Source organism: Periplaneta americana, chromosome 5, assembly GCF_040183065.1.
Source record: "Periplaneta americana isolate PAMFEO1 chromosome 5, P.americana_PAMFEO1_priV1, whole genome shotgun sequence".
NCBI lineage: Eukaryota > Metazoa > Arthropoda > Insecta > Blattodea > Blattidae > Periplaneta > Periplaneta americana.
Window position 1 is genome coordinate 128,180,037 of NC_091121.1, and position 26,584 is coordinate 128,206,620.

Genomic DNA, 26,584 nt, shown 5'->3' on the forward strand with positions numbered 1-26,584 from the left:
CTTTCTTTTTGTCGAATTTAGGCTTTTTTTGTCGAATTTAGCTACTGACATTGTTTGTCGTGAACCCGGGTCCTTGGTTCTATGTACCAAGAGCTCTCATCATTGAGCTACGCCGAAGTTCAATCCACAGCACCAGATGGAACCCCTCTGCGCCAGTGTATTTTTTTTTTTTCCTTTTTGGCCTGACTTCAAGTTGGGCATGTATTTTTTTTATTTTAGTAGTTTGTTTTACGACGTTTTATCAACAACTTAGGTTATTTAGCGTCTGAATGACATGAAGGTGATAACGCCGGTGAAATGAGTCCGGAGTTCAGTACCGATAGTTACCCAGCATTTACTCATATTGAGTTGAGGGAAAACCTCGGAAAACCTCAACCAGTAATTTGCCCCGACCGGGAATCGAACCCGGGTCACCTGGGTTCACGAACAGACGCGCTAACAGTTACTCCACAGGTATGGACTTGGGAATGTATGTTGACATTTTATATATTAAATCAACTACCATTATACAGGGAGCGCACTCAGTTAAGTGACTTGGTGGCCGGGATTCCACAGTAATATGCACAGTCATCTGTACAGTAATATGCACTGTTGCTGGAAGCTGTTGCCTATTTACAGGCAGATACAGTTTCTAACAACTACTATGAACCGGACGAGTACTGTTCGTAATTTTTCAATTCTTATTTATTTATTTATTTATTTATTTATTTATTTATTTATTTATTTATTTATTTATTTATTTATTTATTTATTTATTTATTTATTCATTTATTTATTTATTTATTTATTTATTTATTTATTTATTATTTATTTTTGCGATTGTTGTTTATGAACAAAACTTAATGCTTAATGGATGATGATGATTCCAAAATAAAAAACACAAATTCATCGAATGATTTTTCTGAAGTGATAAGATGCATTGTCCAATGAACCGAATAGCAGCAGTTTGAGCTTTTCCTCCGTGTAGTCTGCATCAGCCTACATTTGAGTCTGCTGGTCGCTGAGCAATACGACAGGGATTCCTGCTGCCATTGAACAACAAAAAAGAGCTCTATGGACAGACGGAAAGTCTTAGGTCAATATTGACCCGCTCGGTATTTTAGGCGTGATGTTGTGAAGGGATGGGGAGTGTATATTTTGAAGCCGGGTGTGGTGGCCAAAACGCTGGTGCTGGGTGCTGGTGTCAGATGTCGCTAATGTGTTGTCAGTTGTCACAAAGCAAATTCCTAATGCTTCATGGATTTTTAGAGGTTGAAAGAACATCTTTACAGCTGTTGTTAAAGATCATGTACATAATTTGTGACCAAATTATATTCAAATAAGCGTCAATAATCTCGATTCAGTGTTCATTGTTCGGGACGTGTAATTCTCTATTTTCCAGACAGGTTTTGTTCATAGACAATAGGCTTACATGCTTGTATGAAATGTTGATCATCAGAGCTAATGCGATTCACTAATCGTCCCTCTGTGGTTCAATGGAACCATGTTACCCGTTTGATCCGAAGTTTGCGAGTTTAAACCCTACCGAGAGCGATGCAATTAAGGGGTTAGGTACAGCTTACAGCAGTAACATTTTTGGAAATATTCAACATTTTTTTTCTCCATTATTGATACACTTGTTAACTTTTTATGTTCTCTTTCTTTTATTTTATTACTGAAACTCATGTTTACAATATCTTTCAACTACATTCCTTAATAACTAATATTCTTTCTTATTTCGTGTTACAAGAAAGTACTGATACTTGACCATTTTTAACGAATTTATTTTTTATCAGACAATCTATCAAAGGTAGAGAAGTGATCTTGCATCATATTGTAGATATAACATGCATAAATTCACACAGAAAATTTCATCACAGAATGTTGGATAGTTTTTGAGTTATATGCGAAATGCTTCATCACTGTACAATGAAATGAATTTAAAGAAATGTAAATAATTTTTTTAAATCGTAAAAATATTTTTTTTCATATAGCAGAAGGACAGTGTTTTATGCATACCAATTTTTATTGTTGTACAAGACACAGTAATGGAGGAAGAAAATGTTGAGTATTTCCAAAATTTCACTGCTGTAAGCTGTACGTAACCTCTTAAAGGGCGGTAAAATTCCTAGCATGGCTTTCTCCGTAAGAAATAAACTTGTGGGAGTCCCGTGTCGTAGATTTACGTATAAAAACTCTGTCTTTAATAGAGCGTGTAAGGCAAAATTTTCTGGCCATTTCTAGTTCACCTTTAATTTCGAAAGCAGGAACCTTTGAAATTAAAAAAAGAAAGTTAAATACTGCTGGTACTACTAATAAAATTTGTGCTGCTTCTACTGCTTCTACTATTACAAGTACTGCTGCTGCAACTGCTACTACTTGGCCTACTACTATTGTTGCTACTGCTGTTACTGCTACTACTACTAAAAAAAGGCTGTATGATGTATCTTGTCTCACTGTGAAAAGAGAGAGAAAGGAGATATGTCTTACTTCGTCTGTATTGTTATGGAGATGGGGGAGTGGAGCTGTGTCGTCCATCCATCAAGTGGCGGAAGGAACTAGTTGATACATTCTGTAGCGCAAAATAAAATAACAAAATATCTCTCTTCGTACTGTGTAGTTCCGTCACTGAGCTTGTCTTTCAAGAAACTGAGTTCCGGTAGCCTGTACAATAACAAGATTTTGAAAGGAATCCTGAAAATTTACAACCCTCCTATAATCTCCACCCTCATTTGAAGGCACTTGGTTTTATTGCTACTGAGACAAGATAAACCTTACCAGGTATAATACTACTACTATTACTAATACTACTACTACTACTACTACTACTACTACTACTACTACTACTACTACTAGACCTACTATTATTAGGGTACTATATAGCATACATCATCACAATTAAAGGAGATTATTGTACAAATGTATACTTAGAAAACTGGAATACTTGTCTACATAGCCTATGTAATAACATCTGTTAGAATTTGATTACGATGTGCAAAAATAAACAAATGTAAAGATTATTAGAATAAATGTAAAAGGACAAATTAAACAGTAGTACAGTTCATATTAACAAGAATAGTAAATTTCATATTACCTGTGAGGATGTAAATAAATATTGCTTGAGCAGAAATAAAGAGCTGTAGAATATTAGGAGGCTGCACTGAAGAGCAAAAATAATAATATATAACTCCGGGGTTATCAGCCACCCATTTTGCCTTGTAGCTACGTATTGTTCTAAATTTCAGTAGCTAAATATTCACCTACAGAACTTCACTTGCTAGCTCAGAAAAGACCAAAGTTAGAAAGACCAACATCTACAAGTTTTGAAGTCACTCTAATAATTTTAATGTAGACCTAATTAACATATACGTGATGATGACCATACTTAAGATTTTAAAACGAACTGTAAGAAAGAAATAATTATATTTTATATAAATTGTACGGAAGGCTTTTCATGCTGTCTAAAATATCTATCTGACATGTTAATCTTCAATCATTTTGCGCCTAAACACCAATTTCATTATGTTTAACTTTTTGCAGTATCTAGGCGAGCTCCAACTCTGTTGACCTCTATCTCAAACCCGTATGTGCCGTTCTACTGATTGGAACTGGAAAATTATAGAGCGAAAACTCCTAACAGACAACGTAACATACTACAAAACATGAAAGTGTAATTTAATGTGTGTTTTGACTATATGTTCTTTTACCCTCCAATGGCGGAAATGGCGTTAGTCAATGATCGCTGATTTATTTCGATATTGGTAGACCTGTTTCATTCCGTACATCATTAGGAACTAGGTCTATAAACAGTCTTCTTTTTACACAGATTGTATTAATAGGACTATAAGTTTGATGTCTGAATTGTTTGTGTACAACAATATCATATTTTGCCATACACTTAAACTTGTATAAATAATTTTCAAAATATTACTGCTCTTTTCAGGAAATTAAGTACAAATAATCAATTGCAAGTAGGATGTAATATAGCCCTGTTGTTTATAATTCATTAATAATATCATTGTCATAATATAATATTATTTTGTGTGCTAATTATTTATTTAATTTTTCGTAAAAGACTGAAAATCATACTTAATTACTTGTTGCATGATGCATACAATTTTTCGTTAATTTCGTGATAATATTGATCAGTGAGCCGTACCCACGACCACGGCCGTTCATCTAGTACGTCACTTCATCCGTCAGAGCGCTCTCAGACGTCACAGTATAGATAGCGCTATCAATCCCTTCATTTGTTTTTTCCAACTAACCCTATTGGCCGGTTCATTACGTCTCACGAGGATAGAGGGGGAGAGAGTTTACCTGTTTTAATGGAGATACACGGAGCGTCACTCGGGTTCCGGTACGCGGCAGATACACTTAACAAGACTTAGGCTCTCGAACGCGGGAGATACACGGAAACAGTTGGCTCAGATTCAAGCTCTCGTACGCGGCAGAAACATTTAACAAGACTTAGGATTTTGGTACGCGGCAGATATAGACAACGTGACTCAGGCTTTGTACGTGTTGGAGATAGATCAGTGGAGTAGTTGTATTGCGTCGTGTGTGTTTGGGATTTTAGTGGATCGTAGTTTGATACATCGCTTGCTAGTGATACGTCTTGGGGGCAAGTTTTTGTATTTCCATCGAGTAGCATATTTGTGATATATATGTGTTTGAGGTAAATTGTATTTGGGAATTATGTTATGAGATTTGATTTGAAACTTGAGTTCATGTTCCGAGACGGTTAGAGTGATAGAGCAGCGGTTACGGTCTCATATATTGTTTCAGTGTATTCCCTGCACCATTTGATTATTGGTTTCCTTCGCCGCTATTTTGTTATCATATGCGTCGAGTTTTGTTGCTATTTAAACGATCCTTGAGATTGGAATTATCGTCCGTTACTTATTACGTGTATCTGTCTCCATTCCTCTCTCTCTCCGTTGGCTGTTCATTTTGTAAAGTACAGAGATTTGTGTTAGTGCAATTTGCACAGAGTATGTGAGCAATATGTGCAATGGGTAATGTATAGTGATCAGTCATGTAATGTCTTATCCTGGGTAGAGTTTCTCTCTTATTGAGTGTATATGTATTTATAGTTTGGTTATTCAGATTGAGTGGTATCTATGCTGGAATGGATCATGTATTAAGTTAATGGGCCGGCTGGGTGTTGTGTTCAGATTCATACTCAGATAGTTAAAGAGTGGTTCATGAACATATGGCTAATAGGTTAGTCACTGATTGTCGAGAGACGGCCATATTAGATTGTTTAATCACTTATAGGTGTGTTGGCCTCAGCCTTGTGATACTTACATGATTTACATATCCTGGGGATATCATTTCAGATTAGTTTGTCCTATTTTCACTCCTCTATTTCATATTTACTGTTATTTCATTTTTCATTTATGTACATTGTTACTTATTATTGTTAATTATATTTGTTTTACAAATTCACACTATTCATTTCTAAAAGTCTTCCACTGCGCACATCCAATCCTTTCCAATGTGCCATCCACCTGGCGAAAGCAGCCAATATAAGAAAGATAAAGAGGAGGAGTGGATGATCGTACCGCCGCCGCCCTCCACAACATCATGATCCCTCGATTGTCATTGTTTTCATTGAACTCATACAAAAAATTCACACTTAGGCTATACCTTCACTTCGGCCCTATTTTAAATAACGTGTGCGACATTCCGTAATTCAGGAAGACATACTTATTTGTTTTTGTGTTATCATCCCAATTACTATCCAATGCCAATTTACAGAGCGAATGAGCACAGTGAGCAATGTTATGTCAAAATTTTATAAAGTAAAATTAGCCCTAATTGGCAAGTGGCTTTATAATGTTATTTCTTTTTTCAGGAGGAAGATAGATCTAAAATTACTACACTGCTTTGATCTTTGAAATGTGAGGTCCAATGTTACAGCTTGTTACGAGTATACAGAGTTTCATAATTATTGTAGATACAAACTGCAAGTATGAGCAGAGGATCAATGAAACAAGATAAAAAAAAATTTAATACACAGAGGTCCAGAAAGGAGCAGTTTCCAAAATCTATGGGGTTATATTACGTGTCGTCAGAACAGGTGCTCTGGAGTAACATAACATTGTACAGCTGTCAAAAAAAAAGTGGCCGCACTCGTGAACAGCGAATATTTTCAAAGTCCACTTCGGGTCGCGGCGATGTTACACGATGCATGTGCTTGTACAAGCAGTTCCGGAACTATGAAAGTGTTCCATATCTGCTCCTCGCAGACCAGCGGTAGAGTGCTTGTTTAATGATTCAAAGGTTCTGGGTTTGCGCCTTCTTCAAGTTTTCATTTTATTTTTTAATTGTTCTTTAGCGATGTAAATGATATTCAAATTATCATTTATATCCAGTTATCGTTCTTGATGGATATCACGTTATTTATATTTTGTTATCGTTCTTTAGAGATATGAATAAAATTCAAGTCAACATTTGTATTTTGTTATCGTTTTATAACGATATGAATAATAATTATTACTATTGTAGCTCCAGTATCTCCAATGGGGGTTAGCCCAATTTTACATATGTATGTTAGGGCTATAGTTTTATACACAAAAAAGATAAGCATAAAGAGAAATGGAAAAGAAAATTAAATTAGCTTACGCGATGTAAACAAAACATAAACAATCTGTAAATTAGGCATTGCGATTGCAAAACAAATATCAGTTATCAATTTGAAACATACAAAAACATTAACAACACACATACGTAACACTTCTGTAACACAAATATGCAGCTTCCCGTACCATACATCATAAATTAATACACAATAGTCACACAAACACAATCAAACTATAATTACGACATTGCGACGACATCAAGCATCCCATAACTGACTCACATACATAACAAATCAAGCATCCGTTGCAACACATACACTTCAACATAGTAACCACACTTTTAAAAGTTACAAATTTGGCTCCAAGAAGAATAAATAGGACACTGTTACTAATTACTATTCTTCTACAATTTCTTAAATACATCTGTAATAAATCTGTGAAATTCCGATAGGAATAATATTCACGTTTTTTTATATTGTTATCGTTCTTTAGCGATATACATAATATTCAAGTTATCATTTATATTATTTTCCTTCATTAGCATTATAAAATAATATTCAAGTTATTTATATTGTTATTGTTATTTCGCAATATAAATAATCTGTATTTTATGTAGGTAATTATTATAACACAAATAACCATCTTTCTTTGTAAAATAGGTTATTTTATTTAGATAATTAAATACGTATTATATAATATCTTATATTAATTAAACAAACCGATATTTATCATTTATATTCTGTTATCGTTCTTTAGTGATACTGTATAAATAATATTCAAGTTATTTATATTGTAATAGTTCTTTAGCGATATAAATAACATAAATTTAATATTAGGTTTGGAAAAATCCAGTTGCATAATACTGCTATTAATTTTTCTTTTTGTATTATTACATTATACTATCTTAAACCACAATAAAATGAAAAGGAATAACGAGGAATTGAACCTGAGACGTTGACATATAAATTCCGACGTTCGTCCACTGAGCTACGAGGGCAAAAGTGTGGAAACATTTTCGGAAAAATTGGCCCAATCACACTCTAAGATTTTCTGATGATTCGTAGAAGATAGTCCAGGATGCGGGGGGCAAAGGCTAATTGAGATTTCCCGATCTCTGATAGGGTCAAACATCCTGATATAATTAATATTTGGCCCTTGCCGTGACTTTCGGTGAAGTCCGGAGGGCCCAATTAGTCAAATCCACTCTCCTCATCTCCACGCTTGGGCCCCCTGGAATTTAATAAGATGCGAAAGAGATAGTGGTGTGCGGAAAGCAACGGGATGTTACCGCATTTAGGCCTATCCTTCCCAAGAAAAACTGCAAACATGAACAAAGGAAGCTTTAAATAGAAGAAGAAGGATCTTCTGCGGACCTCTGGAAAAAGAACTAAGGAAGAGACTAATGAAGTGCTTTGTGTGGAGTGTGGCATTGTATGGGGAAGGAACATGGACATTACGACGAAATGAAGAGAAACGAATTGAAGCATTTCAAATATGGATGTGGAGAAGAACGGTGCGTGTGAAGTGGACAGACAAAATAAGAAATAAAATTGTGTTTGAAAAAGTGAGTGAAGAAAGAATGATGCTGAAACTGGTTAGAAAGATAAAAAGTAACTGGTTGGGTCTCTGGTTGAAAAGAATAATAGACGACATTAGGATATGTGGATCATATGCGGAGACTAAGAGGAAGGCAGAAAATAGGAAAGATTGGAGATTGCTGGGTTTGCAATGAAAGACCTGCCCATGGACAGAACACTTATGTATGTGGGTATGTTCAGAATGCCTGGAATATCGTGTCTAAAAACAGTCGCTATTTGCAAAGACTAGTCAATTCCATGACCACTCGACTGCAAGATGATCGAGATAAGAGGAAGATAGACTAAATATTGAATTGTGGCTTTTTGTTTTGTTTTTTGAACGCTTAATTATTCGAATGTTTTAAGGCCGACGCCAGTAAATTTGTTTTGTTTATGCCACGAAAGATATTTTATTGAGAATAAAATCTTTTTTCTTTCCATTTGCAGCCACAATATCATAATGATAAAGTCATGGCATAATATATTAATGAACCTGATGTTAATTACTAAAATAATCATAAAAGAGAAAGGAGCCATTATGTATAGTTTGTCTCTCTCAAAAACAGAACAAAAAAGAACATAAAAAGCAGGTGGTTGTATTGGAACGCAGGACCTCATGAATAAGAGGCCTGAACGCTACCATTATGCTATCAATAACACACAGAATACTTCAATTATAACTGTAGATATCAGGCAACGTGGTCCAACAACATGTAACATCGCCTGTCTCCGAATTGTAGCGAAGATACCCGAAGGGAACTTTGTTCCAGGAGAGCGGCCACTTTTTCTTTTGACAGCTGTACATGCACTGAAGCAACAGAGAGTCATATATAGACTCCGTATTCCAGCTACCTAAAGACTAAAGTTAAAGACACAGTGGGTATATAGTGCGCCGAACACAGGTAATGCAACGGATAAGGATATAAACAAACTGGTCGTCACTGCGTATTGGTGGAGTACAGTCAACTCGCGACATTCTGAAGCTGTACTAGTAAACGCACGCTTGAGCCATGATGTTCCTTTTCGTCGTGATCTTAGCAGTGAATAATAACATGCATTCGAAGTTACGGAACTTGAACATATGCGGATGTCACTTGAAATGGTTTTATACTGCAAGAAATTCTTTCAATAGCACATGACGATATTGGTGCATGATGTAGTACGAGATATTACTGTCTGATATTTTTTCTTGTTTCATTAGGATGTTGCATGTCGCTCATCACTAAAAGCCCACTAATTTTCTATATACTTTTCTAGACATTCTCTAAAATGTCGATTATATAATTTATTAATTGGGATGTTGGCATTGAACAACATGGTAGGTTACACAAATACATGATAAACCTTGAGTTAACATTTTCACAATTTTCATATTTTTATGGTACTGGTTCTTTTCGATTACGTTCAACACACTTTCCGGACCTTTTGGTATTGCAGTGTCTTTCAGTGCACTGTTTTTGTCACTTTTACGTTTATGTTACACAATTTTTATGTAATGTTGTCTATATTGTCAGCGAAAATATTAGTATTGTATTGTATTTATTAACATTCCATGGTGTTCGTACATTACTTCACAGCTAGAATAGTTAAAATATTCTCAACTTTTCCCTACAATATTACACGCTTGAGCGTCTTACCTAAGGGATTTTATCTCTGCAATGAACCTTCAATCAGCCACAAAGATGTAGTTATTTAAGTAATACGACTAGTAAGAGCAGTGATCGTAAATACTGCTCACTATAATTGCGTCCCGGTTTTGACTTTCTAGAGGAAGAGGGCAGAGGATGCGTAACTGTTTTGTATACGAACGTACCTGTACTTGGGCTGTGACGTCACATATACTTCGAATCAGGCAACTTTATTCCAGTTTATAGGTGGCTGGAATACGGAGATACATAATATATAGGCCTATAATATTAATTGTTACCGTAACAGATGTACTCTGTAGGACCAAAAAATTAATCTTTACTTAGATTCTTCGAGCAACAGTGCATATTACTGTGGAATCTCGGCCACCTTGTATAATGGCAGTTGACTTAATATAAAAATGTCAACATACATGTCGAACTTGGAGTTAGGCCACAAAGGGAAAAACATTGGAGCAGAGGGATTAGATCCGGTGCTGTAGATTTAAGTTCGGCGTAGCTCAATGGTTAGAGCGCTTGGTACGCAGAACCAATGACCCGGGTTCGATTCCGGCGCCGGAGCGAATTTTTCTCCTCTAATATTAATTGTTACCTTAACACAGCCGCGGCGAAAATGCGACTCACGACCACATTGTGGCTCGCAGTGCATTTCCCTTGCTTCCTACCTACAACCCCCACCCTCTCACTCACTGGAGTCAAACTCCGTTCCATGTATATTTGTCTCTGACCTGCGAGTGGCGTATCGTCGCAATGTCTCTTTCGAAACCATGTACCTCTATAAAAACGAAAGTTTCAAGTAGGATGGGAGGGTGCATTTTTTGCTGACAATATGATGAGAATATTAAATGTATGGTTTGTTCACAAGTATTACTAGGAAAACGGTGGTATAACATAAAACGGCATTATAAGTTACTACATGTTACTGATGAAACATTAAAAGGTTAAGTGTTGTTATTATTATTATTATTATTATTATTATTATTATTATTATTATTATTATTATTATTATCATCATCATCGCTGTACGTCGATCCTTTTTCAGCAGATGTACGAATAATGCAGTTAGATCTTCAATTTAAACTCACATATTTACAATGTGATGTTAAATGAAAGCTAGATGTAAGGACTTGACAAATGTTGAACTTTTCAAATCTTTGGCAAAAAATAAATATTTGAAGCTTCGTTCTTTCGCTGGCTCTGTTGAAGCCATGTTTGCTAAAACTTACGTTTGTGAAAAATTATTTTCAACAATGAAAATAGTAAAAATCAAATTTAGATTACGACTGACAGACAAATACCTTCGTGATCAACTACGACTGGCAGTAAGCGACATAATTCCTGATTTTGAAACTCTGCCGCAGAGACATTCTGAAGACAATTAATTTTAGGTTGTGATAATGTGTCCTAAGTTTTTTTTGTTCATTTCTTTCTTCGTTACACGTAATAAACATTAGTTTGTAGCTTTGTACTGTATATAATTTTATTTAAGTGTTTGACGTAAGGAAAATGAAAAACCGTTAATGTCAGACAGTTGCTTCAGTTCCCCTTCGGGTGTCCGCCTCCCTCCATAGGTGCTATGCACGTTGCAGCTTACACAGTGGCTCGGCGCACGATAGCATTTTCGCCACCGCTGCCTTAACAGACGTACTCTGTAGGACCAAAAAATTAATCTTTACGTAGATTACATAGGATTGTTCTCTGGATACTCCTGTTCCCCTCTTTCATGCCACCGACATACTGCGTCTTCCCCTCATTTTATCTAGGTTTACGATTCCTTCGTAATACACCTATATATTGACAAATCGAACTGAAATCCTGACCGAGTTACTATGTGAGCGCTGGCTGTCTTGGGGAGGAGCAAGTGAGAAATCACGGGTGGAAGGGAGAGAGCACTATGCTATGTACTTGCAGGTCCACTCACAGTTTGTCAAACCTGCTAACAAAAGCATTAAAAGGTTGACTAGTTGCCTGCAATGCTAGCCTAATGGAACCTTCCTAGCCGACAGTCGAGGCAAAAATGAAGAATCCGTTATTGTGTTAATACTGGGGAGTGGTTCTTCTATTGGTCGCGAAGCCCACATATACCCTCTCAGATATTTAGGTGGTGGTTGGTGACTGAATAACGAGGAGCGAGGGAGAGAGAAGAAAGAAAGAGAGAGATTCCAGAAGTTGGCGTGTTTTACGGGGTTTCACTTGAAGTTGTCAAACTATAACACAGAGGAAGGCTCACTATTCTAATATTCCAACTTACATACTGCATTGCTTCGAACTTACATGAAATAATGTGAATGGAAATCAACTGTATGTTCTAACCTTGCTGCACCTTGCATGCCTGTGTTGTTTGTTGTCTACACTACACTCGATCACGAGGGATACATCAGTAACACAGTGTAAATATCTCCAAATTTCTCATCATGTTGAACTCAATGGGTTTTGTATAGGCCTATATTTAACTAGAGTCTCTTAGGTTATCCCTGAGCACTTCAGCCTAAGTCTGCTACAAACCGGAATTTTTATCTACTTTTTATTTATTAAGATAATTGTGGTTTTCCACAGTCACTTAGGCAAATGTCGGGTTGGAATTTTCATTGGCACGGTTCATTTTCCTTTCCCTCCCGTGTAGAAAAAGAATTTAGATTTCATATAATTCATCTTCTTCATCTCATTCCAAAGATATATTCAGGTGAAGACGCATGTCTTCGTCTGCTTGGAGGGGGCTGTCCTCTCCGCAACCGTGCCTGTGTTCCTAGCCTTCCGTAATATTTCTGCCAGGTTTCATTCCTTAAGAACACTTCCAAGGGCTCTTCGACACCTTGGAAGGACCTTTGGAATGGTTCCTGTGCTGCTTGGTCATCTTGGCGGTATGAAATTAGGGCAGGGGGGATAGGAGGCCCCCAATGGGTGAGCGGTTGAGGGGTTGCATGCGGCCGGTGGGCTGGTACACCTCATTCTCACTAATCCCATAAATTTGGGGTGCACAATAGGCCTCAGTATGGCCAAGTACAAAGGGTCGTCCCTAACCCACCCCTAACCACCGTTACCTAATCTAACATAACCTTATTAATATAGTTAACTAATCATGTCCGTGCATATTTTTCGATATTTTCTCATCAAAATCACTTATTCATGCCTTTGCCATGAACAAATTTTCGTTAACACATGTGAACGAAACTTTTCATTAACTCTTGTGTTATAAATTTCAATAAAACTGTACTTGTCCAGCAACAAACGAAATGTCGTTCACATAGACCTACATAAATACCAATATTTTTTTTATCTACTTTGACCAGCCCGGTCCAACCGAATCACAGATGATGTACTTTTAGCCCACAAAAAGTATACTTAGATTTTCCATTAAAGGGTCGTATTTTGTGCATGAATTGTTCGAAGTAGTGCACCCCAAACAAAATACGACCTTTGTTTGTTTGTTTGTTTGTTTGTTTGTTTGCTTGCTTGCTTGCTTGCTTGTTTGTTTGTTTGTTTGTTTGTTTGTTTGTTTCTTTCTTTCTTTCTTTCTTTCTTTCTTTCTTTCTTTCTTTCTTTCTTTCTTTCTTTCTTTCTTCCTTTCCCTTAGTTTAACCTCTCCCTTTTAGATTCATTTATACGATCCACGCCACACGGGCCTTCCAGGGTCGGGACCTGTCGGAGAGAAATTAGTCTATTGAATTGGATCACATTACCTTATTTTACCACACAAGAACATGGAGGGCCTTTCCGGATGAGGGAAAATTACGACCTAATTTGAATTAATAAGACATGGGAGTAAAGCGAAGGTCCCCTAAAAGTATTGAATTAAATGATATTTCAGAACAAAGTCCTGTAAGGAATAAGTAGTTCGTGAAATACTTTCAGGCATATATGTTGCATATTTACTTTCATTAGCTTGAAGTAGCCTATAATATTGAGTAAGAACTCTCTAATAACATATTTACTGTAATGTCAGTACTAGACCTATATTTAAATTCACACACGTCACTCCTGCATTGAAGGCTCTCTGTTTCCAGTAGTATGTAACGTTACGCATTTCACTCAGGGATGTCTACACTAAACTTCTCTTTCAGTCGCTTGAAGTAAATGTCAGCTGAGTTCCAGACTTGACTGCTTTGATGTTGCTGTCGTTCGAAGTGTCCCATAGTTCTGATTGCCACTTCAAAACTGTAGTGTTTTTGTAATAAAACTATGGATATGATGCTTGAGAATATTATTTCTGCTTTGATCGCAACGAAGATGATCATTGTTATTAGTTCAGTCATTACTTTTAATTTATAATAATTTATTATCATCATTATTATCATAATCATTTAAATCTGTTCATAAGCTGTTCTTGCCATGTCTGAAACATTACTTCTTCCCATCTCTTTTGAGGCTGTTTTTGCTTAAGTCACGCCATCACAATGTTCTCCTTTTATTTTGTCATATATCTAAAGTCCGTTAAGTTCATGCGTTTACATTTTTTTCCAGGAATATATAGCCATATGCTGATAATACGAACGATCAATCTTTAAGTTGATTGAACAAAGTGGCATATCACTGCATGGTCTTGCATTTCTTCAAAATGAGTCATATTTTCAGTTTGTTGACTGAATACAACACTAAGAAGTGATATACTTTCGTTATCAAGTGAATTAAAACAAGAAGAGAGCTAAAGAGAGGATGGAATATATTATGTCAATTGTGTTGATTACGAAATGAACTCTCGAACACCACGTGCATTGTTGAGTAGGAAGCTAGCCTTCTTTCCCAATGGTAACATGACTAATACGAGTATAGAAAAGTAATCGTTATCAATAGATGTGATAAATTAGAGACGTTCGAACAAGAAAAATCCTCCATCATACCTAACTTTGCGAAATGGTTAACATTACTTGAATATGTTCCAGTGATATGTGTGACATGGAAAGGTTTCTCATTATTTAAGACAAACCAGGCTATTCTGATAACGAAGCTGCATTTGCTTCAATATCTAAGGGAGTGGTTCTCAACCTTTCTTTGTTCACGGCACACTATCCCATGTAGTGAATTCCTGCGGCACATTAACATACGAGTTGGCAACAATGCGAGAGGGGACTAACATACGAGTTGGCAACAATGCAAGAGCCTCGGTCTAGCGCGCTCACAGCACAGCTTTCTTTCACCAGTCAGTCGTTTGTATACTTGTAGTTGTAAAGCCATTTTGTCCAGATTCTGGCATATTTTGAGGTTGATTTTTAGTTTCACGCGTGTTATTTGCGTTATTGTGTTAATCTAACTTCAGTATGGATAAGTTTTTGATTAAAAGGAGAAAAGTTTAAGTTGAATCAGTGACAATAACTTAACAGTAACAAAAGTGAGAACGAACCAATTCCAAGTGTAAGTCGTGAAAGCAGTACCGGGGGGGGGGGGGTATAACCTACTGGAACAGTCCGTAAATACCAAGATAGTTACCGGTATTTAAACTTTGGATTTACGTTCAGTGGACTTGAAAACCATCCTGCACTAGAATGTGTCTTGTGTGGAAAAAAAACTAAGCAACGAATCCACGGGCCCTAGTAAATTGAGAAGACTTTTGAATACCAAACCGGGGAAAGATAAGAACTATTTTAGCCGATTGTTGTCATCAGAAAAAAAAGCAAGCAAAAGCTATGGAACGGAGAGAAACTATTTCTGAAGTAGCGCAAGTGAGCAGTTATAAAGTTGCCGAAATAGTAGCGAAAAAATGCAGCCTCACATTAATTTTACCTGCCTGCAAGGAAATACTGAAATCGATGTTAGGTAACGACGCCGAGAGGGAAATATCCTTAGTTACATTGTCAAACGATACTATTTCCCAGCGGATTGATGACATGTCTTCAGATATTCAGTGCCATGTACGTGAAAAGCAAAGTATCGGTCGAGTATTTTCACTACAGCTCGATGAATCAACTGAAATAAGTATGAAATATCAATTACTGAGATTTACTGAGTTACATCAGATTTGTTCATGAGGATTCGATTATAGAACAATTCCTTTCATATACTGAATTAGCCTCAACGTCATCCGGAGCAGATGTACACATATAATTCAATATGCAGTGTCGTGGAACAAAATGGGCTGGAGTTAAGACAAAAAAAAGCGCCACTTATGAGGCAACTAGGCCTGGAGATAATGGGGTAGGGTGGCCAACCCCTCTCCCCTTCCATCGCATACATCGCCGACTGGAATCAGACTTCAGATGTATACAAACAATAATTGTTCTTCCTCTGACACATATTGTCAAGTGAGATGTACTGCCTGATAATAGATGTACATATCAGCCAGAACATTAATCAGAGGATCGTGCTGTTGTAATAAAAACTCAATTTTCTTAATCTACTGATGCATATTCAATGGAATAGGCCTATATATATTTTTTAACTTTTGAAGCTTTTATTGTATGTAGATATCTTTTCAGGCCATGGACTTACGGGTACACTCGTACATTTTGCCATTATATCGGTCTGGTAAACTCAACAGCAAAGGCGCGCATTTTTTTGTTTTTGTTTTTTTGTTTTTTTGCGTTTGTCTGGCTGGGATAAAGGACGGATATCTTGTTGACCATACGTATGAAATACAGTGCCATTAATTTTAAATCATAAGAGTGATTTATAATGAGATTCTAAGCATAATTCTGTAGCGCTTTTTTCAAATCATTGTAAAATGAATTGCTTCTGTAATAATTCGCCCACTAGCAACTAGGCGAACTACGCTTCTAATTTTAAAACCTTAAAAATGAACTTATGCTGCCTGCATAGTCCTCAGCGTCTAAAGAAGTAAAATCTTTGTAGATATGATTTTTTGTTCAAGTATCCATTGGTCTATTCTTAGCAAATAGCTTTTTGTTCAGTGCAAATTGTACCATTTAAACTGTCAGTTTATCCTACGTAACACAAAAAATTACGAAAAAAGTAATTCTTTGTTACTTTAATTTTTTCTATACTCGTATTTTTGTGCATATATAGCCTGAAACGTAGTACCATCAACTGGATCAAAAATTTTACATGTCAGAGTTTCAATATTTATTTTTGATTTTAGATAGGCCTTACACTCTTTACTACAATTTATTATTCTATATAGGCTACCTGTCAGGTATAATTATCATTCCTGAACAAAATTCACTAATAACTGAACAGTAATACGAATAAAATCCGTTAAATAGTTAGAAAAAATCTAAGTTCATAGATGTACATACGGTATGGCCAGAATCACTTCTCGTTATCGGGAATGCTGAAAAAGTTCATTTTCGTGAGTCTCGAACTGAAGTCCTGAATCGACAAACACTGAAGGAAATTGTTCAGTACAGGAAGGAAACTATATAAGCTTGCAATATAAGAGTATTGATATACTGTATATATATATATATATATATATATATATATATATATATATATGTGTGTGTGTGTGTGTGTGTGTGTGTGTGTGTGTGTGTGTGTGTGTGATTAAAAACACAGGCTTAGAATCGGACTTGGGCTATCCTTTTTACAGGATGGTAGCCTGTGAAAAACAAAACAGACCTTTGTCAGGTAAAAAGTCAAATTCGGTAAATTTTGGACTTAGGATATTTGTCAATAATTTTATTCAGGTTTTCAATTATATTTTTATAGCATCAAAATACTTCCTATTTAGTACGTATATTTCGTGTAATGAGAAATGTACGTCGCGCCCTCTTGTTCTCTTTTACAACTCTAAAATTTGGAATCTAAGAAACGGACATTAAGAATCCGGTGAATTGAAAAACCGGTGTCCACATCAGTAACATAATTTTATATTTGAAAATCATTACAGTGACGACAATTATGAATGAATTCACAATAATCATTGCAATGATAATAGAAATAATGACGATTTTATTATCATTATAGTGATAATGATATTCACGGTAATAATTATGGGCCTATAGTACATTGATAATGGCGACAATAGTAGATAATATGGACTGTAATAATAATAATAATGATATTGTAATAATATAGTTGATAACATTATCAATAACAATAATACCGACATTGACAGTGACAACAACAGCCTTAACAAGTACAACGTTAATGATGATCAAACAATGAAAATAATGAGCATGATGGTATTAAAAGTTATGGTGATATCAAAAATAATAATATTTTGATTATAATGATACTAATTTATTATTATTATTATTATTATTATTATTATTATTATTATTATTATTATTATTATTATTATTATTATTATTCGGCAGGTCTCTGAGCGGCCTCATGCATAACATTCGGCAGGTCTTTGAAATTTAATTGTATTATTGTTTTCAATTTCTTATGTCGCCGCTCCGATCACACGCATCAATTTCAATATTGCAACCAATAAGCTGCTTCCATTATTAAATGACACCTACTTGTCTAATCCACGTGGACTAAAACCGAGGTTGCAATGTCTTGTGCTGAGGACGAACATTAAGGTATGTAATTAAAAATTATTATTAAGAGTTAAGAATGTCAACGTACTCGTAGGCCTATATGAAGTAGTAGTAGTAGTAATAATAATAATAATAATAATAATAATAATAGCCAACAATATAACAAACTAGTGCTTATTCTTATCTAGGAAGTAGACGTGACAACGTGACGCTTAGAGTGAAACCTACAGAGCAACAATCGGTCGGCAAAATTATGTTTTAAAAGCACACCGCACGTTATTGTATGATGCCGACATGTTAACCATGAGAGCGCGGCGATAATAATGACGTTTATCGGCTCTCCGAGGTTGAGGTCGATGGTGTGTTTGAACCGCCGTGGGGTGTTTACATGCTGGGTTATCTCCGAAGTTTTCCCGAACTGTAAGGCGAATATCAAGTTATACGATGGTACATCTCCGGACTCATCTCCGCAAAATACAATGTAGAATTCTATATAAGCAAAATAATCTCGAAGTTGATATAACGTTGTTACATATTCAATTTAAAGTAATAACGAAGACAGTGACAATGTTAGTATTGTAATAAAATTTTAATAATCATTACAGAATTTGATAAACCAAAAGACCGCAGTCCGCAGGAATGAGATTTTTTTTGGAAATAGAACAAAAGCTCTACTAACAGATAAAATTAGAAACGCAGGCTGAAAGAACTAAACTAAAAGTTAACAATCTTAACGATATTGTGAAAAAGACAGCATGCAAAATATTAGAATATACCTTTCAAAAGAATGTTACAATAGAGGCTTATAAAATACTTATATTTGGAAATGCAAGCCGTAAAGTATAAGAATTAGTCTATAGTAGTAGTAGTAGTAGTAGTAGTAGTAGTAGTAGTAGTAGTAGTAGTAGTAGTAGTATTTATTTATTTATTTAACCTGGTAGAGATAAGGCCGTCAGGCCTTCTCTGCCCCTCTACCAGGAGATTCCAACTATAATACTACGAACAATAAATTACAATTAGTATTAAATTTATAATTACAATTACAAATAACATTACAATTAGTATTAAATTTACAATTACTATTACAACAAAATCAAAGTACGAAAAGATTACCTGACTAATTAAAGCTAGATAATTTATCATAGCTAGATAATTTATCATAGAGAAACAAAGAATATTTTATATTTACTGAATTACAAATTAAATCAAGAATAACAAAATTGTATAGCGATTAAATTACTGGATATTGAAATATTTTGTGATAGATTAAGGAAACCATTTACAAGAAATCAATTACTCACCAAGTGCCTAGTAAGTTTGCGTTTGAATTCCATTTTATTTCGACAGTCCCTGATGCTAGCAGGTAGCGAATTCCAGAGTCTTGGCAGGGCTATTGTGAAAGAAGATGAGTATGAGGAGGTGCGATGAGATGATATTGTTAGTATTGTTTCATGGCGAGAGCGTGTGTTCAGATTGTGGTGGGAAGAAAGGTAAGTGAAGCGAGACGACAGGTACGAAGGAATAGAAGAGTTCAAGATTTCGAAGAGAAAGAGAAGTGAATGTAAATTTCTTTTATCTAGTTTAAGCCAACCTATTGCTTCCAGGGATGGGGTAATATGATAATATTTACGAACATTGCTTACAAAACGTACACACAAATTATGAGCACGTTGAAGTTCTATTTTGTTGTCGCTGGAGAGGTCAGTCAGTAAAATGTCCGCATAGTCGAAATAGGGAAATAGCTACAAGTGTCTGCACAAGGGACTTTTTTAAGCAAGAGGGGAGATGAACATTTATCCTTTTTAGCACATGGATAATAGAATATACTTTTCTGCAGGTTTCTGTGATTTGCATGTCCCAGTTGAGATTATTATCCATGTGAATGCCAAGATTTTTTACTGAAGAACTGAAAGGGATATGCACTGTACTTACTTTAACGGGGGAAATGTCGAGGTGTTTTACAGCGTCGGTTTGCCGTTTGTATCCTAATATAATTGCTTGTGTCTTTCCAGGATTGATTTTAAGATGGAGTTTCTTTGTCCATGTCACAATCGAGTCAATGTCCTCGTTCAATTTATCTATAGCGTCATTTACTCGGTCTAAGCGGGAGGAGATGTAGCATTGAAGGTCGTCAGCATACAAGTGATAGTTACAATGCCTTACAAGAGATGTAATATCATTGACATATATTGTGAACAACAATGGTCCGAGTACCGACCCCTGTGGTATACCTGATGTTATGTCAAGCCAGGAGGAGCTTCGATTCCCGGATACAACACATAGGACGACCAAGGAAAAGATGGAATGATCAAATGGAACCGTAATAGGTTCAATTAGCCCAAGCCAATACGCGATGCAGAATAGTCACTGTAATAATGACGTTAAGAAATTAATAATAATAATAATAATTATAATTAATAGTAATAATAACCAAAAGAGCCTATTATTAATGAAAATATTGTCAGTAATATAAGTGAATACAATAATGATAATTTGTAATAATTATAATAAAATTATATATTATGTCAATGACTATGCAAATAATAGAGACGTAACTTAGACCTGAATAACAAATAATAACACTAATATTACTCGGTGAATTCTTTTTTATTAGCCTACAGCACAGAACTCTCGTGAAACTGTTTTCTTCTAAGTACATCTGCATTTGTACCATCATTCGACATTTATTAGGGCTAACGCCTGTACTTTGAAAGGATCAAGAAATAGGCTAAAGAACGTTTCATGACATATTCTTTAAGTGAATGTGCTGGGAACCGATTGAGACTTCAAAAGGCATTTCCACTTGTCATAGAATGGTTCCAACAGTCTGGGTAATTACCATCCATCTCCTCTATTCTTTTCTATTATAATTATAATGATTAGTTATTTTGAAGGACATTGCGTTCTTTTTTTTTAATTCAATTAATTGTTTGTTTCTTTCGTTGTATAAAAAAGGCATCAAAGATACTATAATTATCTACTCAGATCGAATTAAAAAGTCAAAATACAGAACTAGGTACTTAAAAATTCTTGAGGTTCCCAATAAAAATTGTTTTAATTAATGGGGGCCTGGTCATTTCTAAGTAGAACGATTTGCAGCTATTCAAAATAAAATTTAGTTGTTTATTTATCCTCTATACCGAGAAGGGGCTCGATCCAGCTACACCGTAACTTTTAATCTAAAGTGTTCTTTGCCCGCCTTTTGTATATAACGATGAAAGAGTAATGGAACGGAGAAAAATTCTCTCCGGCGCCGGGATTTGAACCCGGGTTTTCAACTCTACGTGCTGACGCTTTATCCACTAAGCCACACCGGATTCCACCCCGGCGTCTGTTTTAAGTTCCAACTCTTGGGTTCCCTCTAGTGGCCGCCCTCTGCACTACGTCATAGATATCTATGAACCTAGGACAGAAGTCCACACATGTGCTGAGGTGCACTCGTAATGAGTGACTAGTTGGCCGGGATCCGACGGAATAAGCGCCGTCTTAAATCACGAAGTGATTTACGCATATCATATATATTATTATAATGTACCGAAGTACATATGATATTTCGATGCAGATATTCTGCGTCATCATACGATGAAAGAGTAATGGAACGGAGAAAAATTCTCTCCGGCGCCGGGATTTGAACCACAGTTTTCAGCTCTACGTGCTGACGCTTTATCCGCTAAGCCACACCGGATTCCACCGGATTTACGCATATCATATATATTATTATAATGTACCGAAGTACATATGATATTTCGATGCAGATATTCTGCGTCATCATACGATGAAAGAGTAATGGAACGGAGAAAAATTCTCTCCGGCGCCGGGATTTGAACCACAGTTTTCAGCTCTACGTGCTGACGCTTTATCCGCTAAGCCACACCGGATTCCACCCCGGCGTCGGAAGAATCGTCTCAGTTTTAAGTTCCAACTCTTGGGTTCCCTCTAGTGGCCGCCCTCTGCACTACGTCATAGATATCTATGAACCTAGGACAGAAGTCCACACATGTGCTGAGGTGCACTCGTAATGAGTGACTAGTTGGCCGGGATCCGACGGACGGGGTGGAATCCGGTGTGGCTTAGTGGATAAAGCGTCAGCACGTAGAGCTGAAAACCCGGGTTCAAATCCCGGCGTCGGACAGAATTTTTCTCCGTTCCATTACTCTTTCATCGTATGATGACGCAGAATATCTGCATGGAAATATCATATGTACTTCGGTACATTATAATAATATATATGATATGCGTAAATCACTTCGTGATTTAAGACGGCGCTTATTCCGTCTGATCCCGGCCAACTAGTCACTCATTACGAGTGCACCTCAGCACATGTGTAGACTTCTGTCCTAGGTTCATAGATATCTATGACGTAGTGCAGAGGGCGGCCACTAGAGGGAACCCAAGAGTTGGAACTTAAAACTGAGACGATTCTTCCGACGCCGGGGTGGAATCCGGTATGGCTTAGTGGATAAAGCATCAGCACGTAGAGCTGAAACCCGGGTTCAAATCCCGGCGCCGGAGAGAATTTTTCTCCGTTCCATTACTCTTTCATCGTATGATGACGCAGAATATCTGCATGGAAATATCATATGTACTTCGGTACATTATAATAATATATTTTGTATATAAGTTATATTTTTTTTCTATTATTATATGAATATGCAGTTTAATTTAAACGATGGAGAGCACATTATCTCCAAAGAGAAATGTCATTATAAATGTTAATTTAATAAGTAATAGTAATAATTCAATAAGTAATGCCCCATTTTGATTATTGCCATTCCTTGCTAACTAATGTAAGTTCACTCTTAGCTGAGAGACTACAACGTGTTCATAATGTGTGCATACGATTCAACTGCAATACTCGTAAATTTGACCATATAACGCCTTTTCTCCAATTACTTTCATGGGTGCGTCTGAAGAAACGAAGAACAATACGTTCACTGTCTCTTCTATTTAGAATCATGCATACTTCTACTCCGAATTATCTGTTATTTATTACAACTCTTCGAAACCGGCATCAAGCACTCCTTTCTATTCCTCTTCATAGAACGTCTTTATACTCATCCTTCTACACTGTAGAAATACCTCGCCTCAGGAATTTGTTACCTAATGACCAGACATCGGATTCTAGGGCAAATGCCTATTTTGTTTCTTTAGGAGAAAAGTAAAAATAATTATTAATATTTGTGTTTCATGGTAATTGAAAGGTATTCAAAGAGTTTTATAGTGCCCTAAAATGCCCTAAAACGGTTATTAAAGCCTAATTTGTTAATATTCGCCTAAAAATGCCTAACTCACTGTAAAGTTTCGCATTTTACTCTTTTTATAATTTATACATGCATTCACTGCGAAATTTAAGGCATTAAAAAAGTGGAAAGTTTGCTTCACACCGGCCATGAAACCATTGATAAAGGAAACAAAATGTTTTGAATCTCACGACACTCGCAATAGATTTCACCGAATTTAACATGTTTGGAGGCATAAATGCCGACAAAGAACCAACCTTAGTTTTGAAGCAGGCAACAATCACAACATGTGCTGCTACCGATTCAGAGATATACTATACTATAAAAATGACTGTTTTCGGTCTGAAACCGATTAGCTGTACTGCCCTTCAGAGTGTCATAAAATCACAATTTTTGGAGAAAGAGTGTTTTTGAAATATTTATGAAAAGTCGTAAAACTGCGAATTAGTAGGGTAAACCGTTACAAAATATTTAAAAGAATGGCCCTCCTAGTGTTAACACTACCAGGAAATGCAACAATAAGTGGAACTTTGTATTTTTGTCCAATTGAATCTCAATAACAACGGTTCATTTGAATGCTCGTTAACAGTTGCTCTTTCACTCACCTTATTTGTGTTGAGAAGTTTTGAGCGGTAGGACGTTTTCCTGTGAAGTTTAACGCGATAATGCCGAAAAATATAAGTGCAAAATCTACATTGATCCGGCAATGGGTAACAGAATATTCAGAATTCACTTATGATGGAAAAATAATATTCTGCAAGATTTGTAGCAAACAGGTATGTAACAATACTTGAAATATATAAATTCTATTAATTTTAATGAGTAGGCCTATAATATTTATACATTGACTGAGCTATCATGAGGTATAATTCTTTTTAAGACCACTACACTTTAACCTTTTAAATTCCGATAGTTAAAGTATTTGCAGGTCATTAAAATTTTGATTGTTCGAACCCACTAACTTTGTGATAGAAATACGGCAATACAACAATTAGGATTTTATTTTAATTCAGTTTACTTTACATTTTTAGATTTCGCAAGAAAAGAAGTGCCACCTAAAGCAGCATGTGCAAGGAGCGGCTCATAAGGCTAAAGCTCAGCAGAAAAATCAACTGCAACAAACTTTACTAACACAGCCTACTTCATCCAATCTCAGCAGCAATTTCTATGCTGATTTAACCAGAGCGTTTGTTGCTGCTAACATTCCCTGGAATGCAATTGAAAATCCGGTTTTAAGACAGTTTTTACAAAAATACTGCAAACAAAATATCCCATCCGAGTCGACCCTAAGAAAAAATTACTTAGCAGAATATACAATGAAACTTTAGCTTCCATTCGGGAGGATATAGGTGATTCTTACATATGGGTCTCTGTGGATGAAACCTCAGATCCTATGAATAGGTATATAGCAAATATGGTAGTAGGAAAACTTAGTCCTGATGGACCTTCGATTCCACACCTCGTATGTGTTAAGGAACTTTCGAAAGTGAATAGCCAAGCCATTGCTTATTTTGTAAATAAAGGCCTACAGTCTTTATACTCAGGTAATATAGACGATTCTAAACTTCTGTTGTTTTGTACTGATGCTGCCTCATACATGGTTGCTGCAGCTCCACTTCTTAAAACATTTTATCCTAACCTCACGCATGTAACCTGTCTAGCACATGGCCTTCACAGGGTTTCTGAAACAATCCGGAATGAATTTCCTCTTGTCAATTCGTTTATTTCTAACACAAAAAAATGTTCTTGTAAAGCCCCATCCAGGATTTCAATATTCAGAGAGAACTTTCCAGATATCCCACTCCCACCTCAGCCGGTTGTTACACGATGGGGAACCTGGATTCAGTCAGTGGTGTATTACTCTAAGTATTTTAAAGAAGTGGTCACAGTTATTGATAAATTACCTGAAACTGATAGTGCAGCGTGTGTGAAAGCAGTGAAAGATTGTCCGAATGACTCACGAGTGAAAAACGATATTGCCTACATAACATCAAACTTTTCTTTCATACCTGCAAGCATTGAACAATTAGAACGTGAAAAACAATCTCTTTGTAGCCAAATAGCAATAGTAAAGGAAGCTCAAGTGAACATACATTCTGCTTTGGGCGAAACTGGGAAAAAAGTTAAAAATAAGTGGGACAACGTATTAAATAAGAATGTAGGATTTTCATTGTTGGAAAAAGTATCAAGAGTGATATCGAGGGAAAGTGTAAATGTTCCAGTAAGTATTGATGTTTCTATTGTACCTAATTTAAAATTTGCGCCCCTCACATCAGTTTCGGTTGAAAGAAGTTTTTCTGCTTTCAAAATGATTCTCAGTGACAAAAGGCAAAGATTAGCTGTGGAGAATTTAGAAAAAATTCTGGTGGTGTACTGTGCAGATAATTATAATAAAGTCTGAGCATGGAACTGAATTTCAATAACTTAAAATGAGTAATCTTGATATCAATAATCATTATTTCATTAGTTTCAATATATTAAATTTGTGCAGCTCTGTTGATAAATATAATATAGTATTCTTTTTTAATGTTTAAACATACTTTTTTGTGCGTATTTTAGTGTATAACTAAAAATTTCAGTGAAAGAAATAAGTATGATACCTTGATGTGCCTAAAATGCCTATTTTCATTAAAATAGAGCCTAATTTTACAAATTTTGAGCTTATTTTAGGCGCCTGAAACTGCAATTTTTAGTGCCTAAAAATCCGATGTCTACTAATGACATTAGGGACTTTATCACAATTCAAAATTAAATTCGAAAATTTTGTCTTAGGTTATATCATGGTTTTTAGAAATTGCTAGAAATGTTGATTTGTGTTTTGTACTCTAGATTAAAATTGTAAGTCTCTTGTTTATGTTCCTTAATTAAATAAAAAGTAAAGGCAACCCCATGACCGGCCAGGACGGCCCAGACGGTGAGGCAAGAAGTTAAGGCTCCCACCTTTACAGACAATCGGCAAGTTAATGGCAGTAGGGATGTCAGTCCTACGTGCCGTCGCCTTTACCCCCAAGGAAATGCCCCTGGTACTCATTTCTGTTAGAGGTTGAGTAGATCCCAGGGCCATAGTGCGGCTGGAAGGATTAGTTCAATGGAAAAATACATGACTCCATCGGGAATCGAACTCGCAATCTTCTGGCTTTGTAACGTTACGCCTTAACCATGACGCTACCGCGC

The 26,584-nt window shown here is 36.0% G+C and overlaps 1 protein-coding gene across 2 annotated transcripts in view; it reads left to right on the top strand.

Moving 5' to 3' along the window:
* The window catches only part of Poxm (Pox meso), a 438,127-nt gene that overhangs the window by 36,767 nt on the left and 374,776 nt on the right, over positions 1-26,584 (top strand). The gene's annotated exons all lie outside the window — the stretch shown is intronic.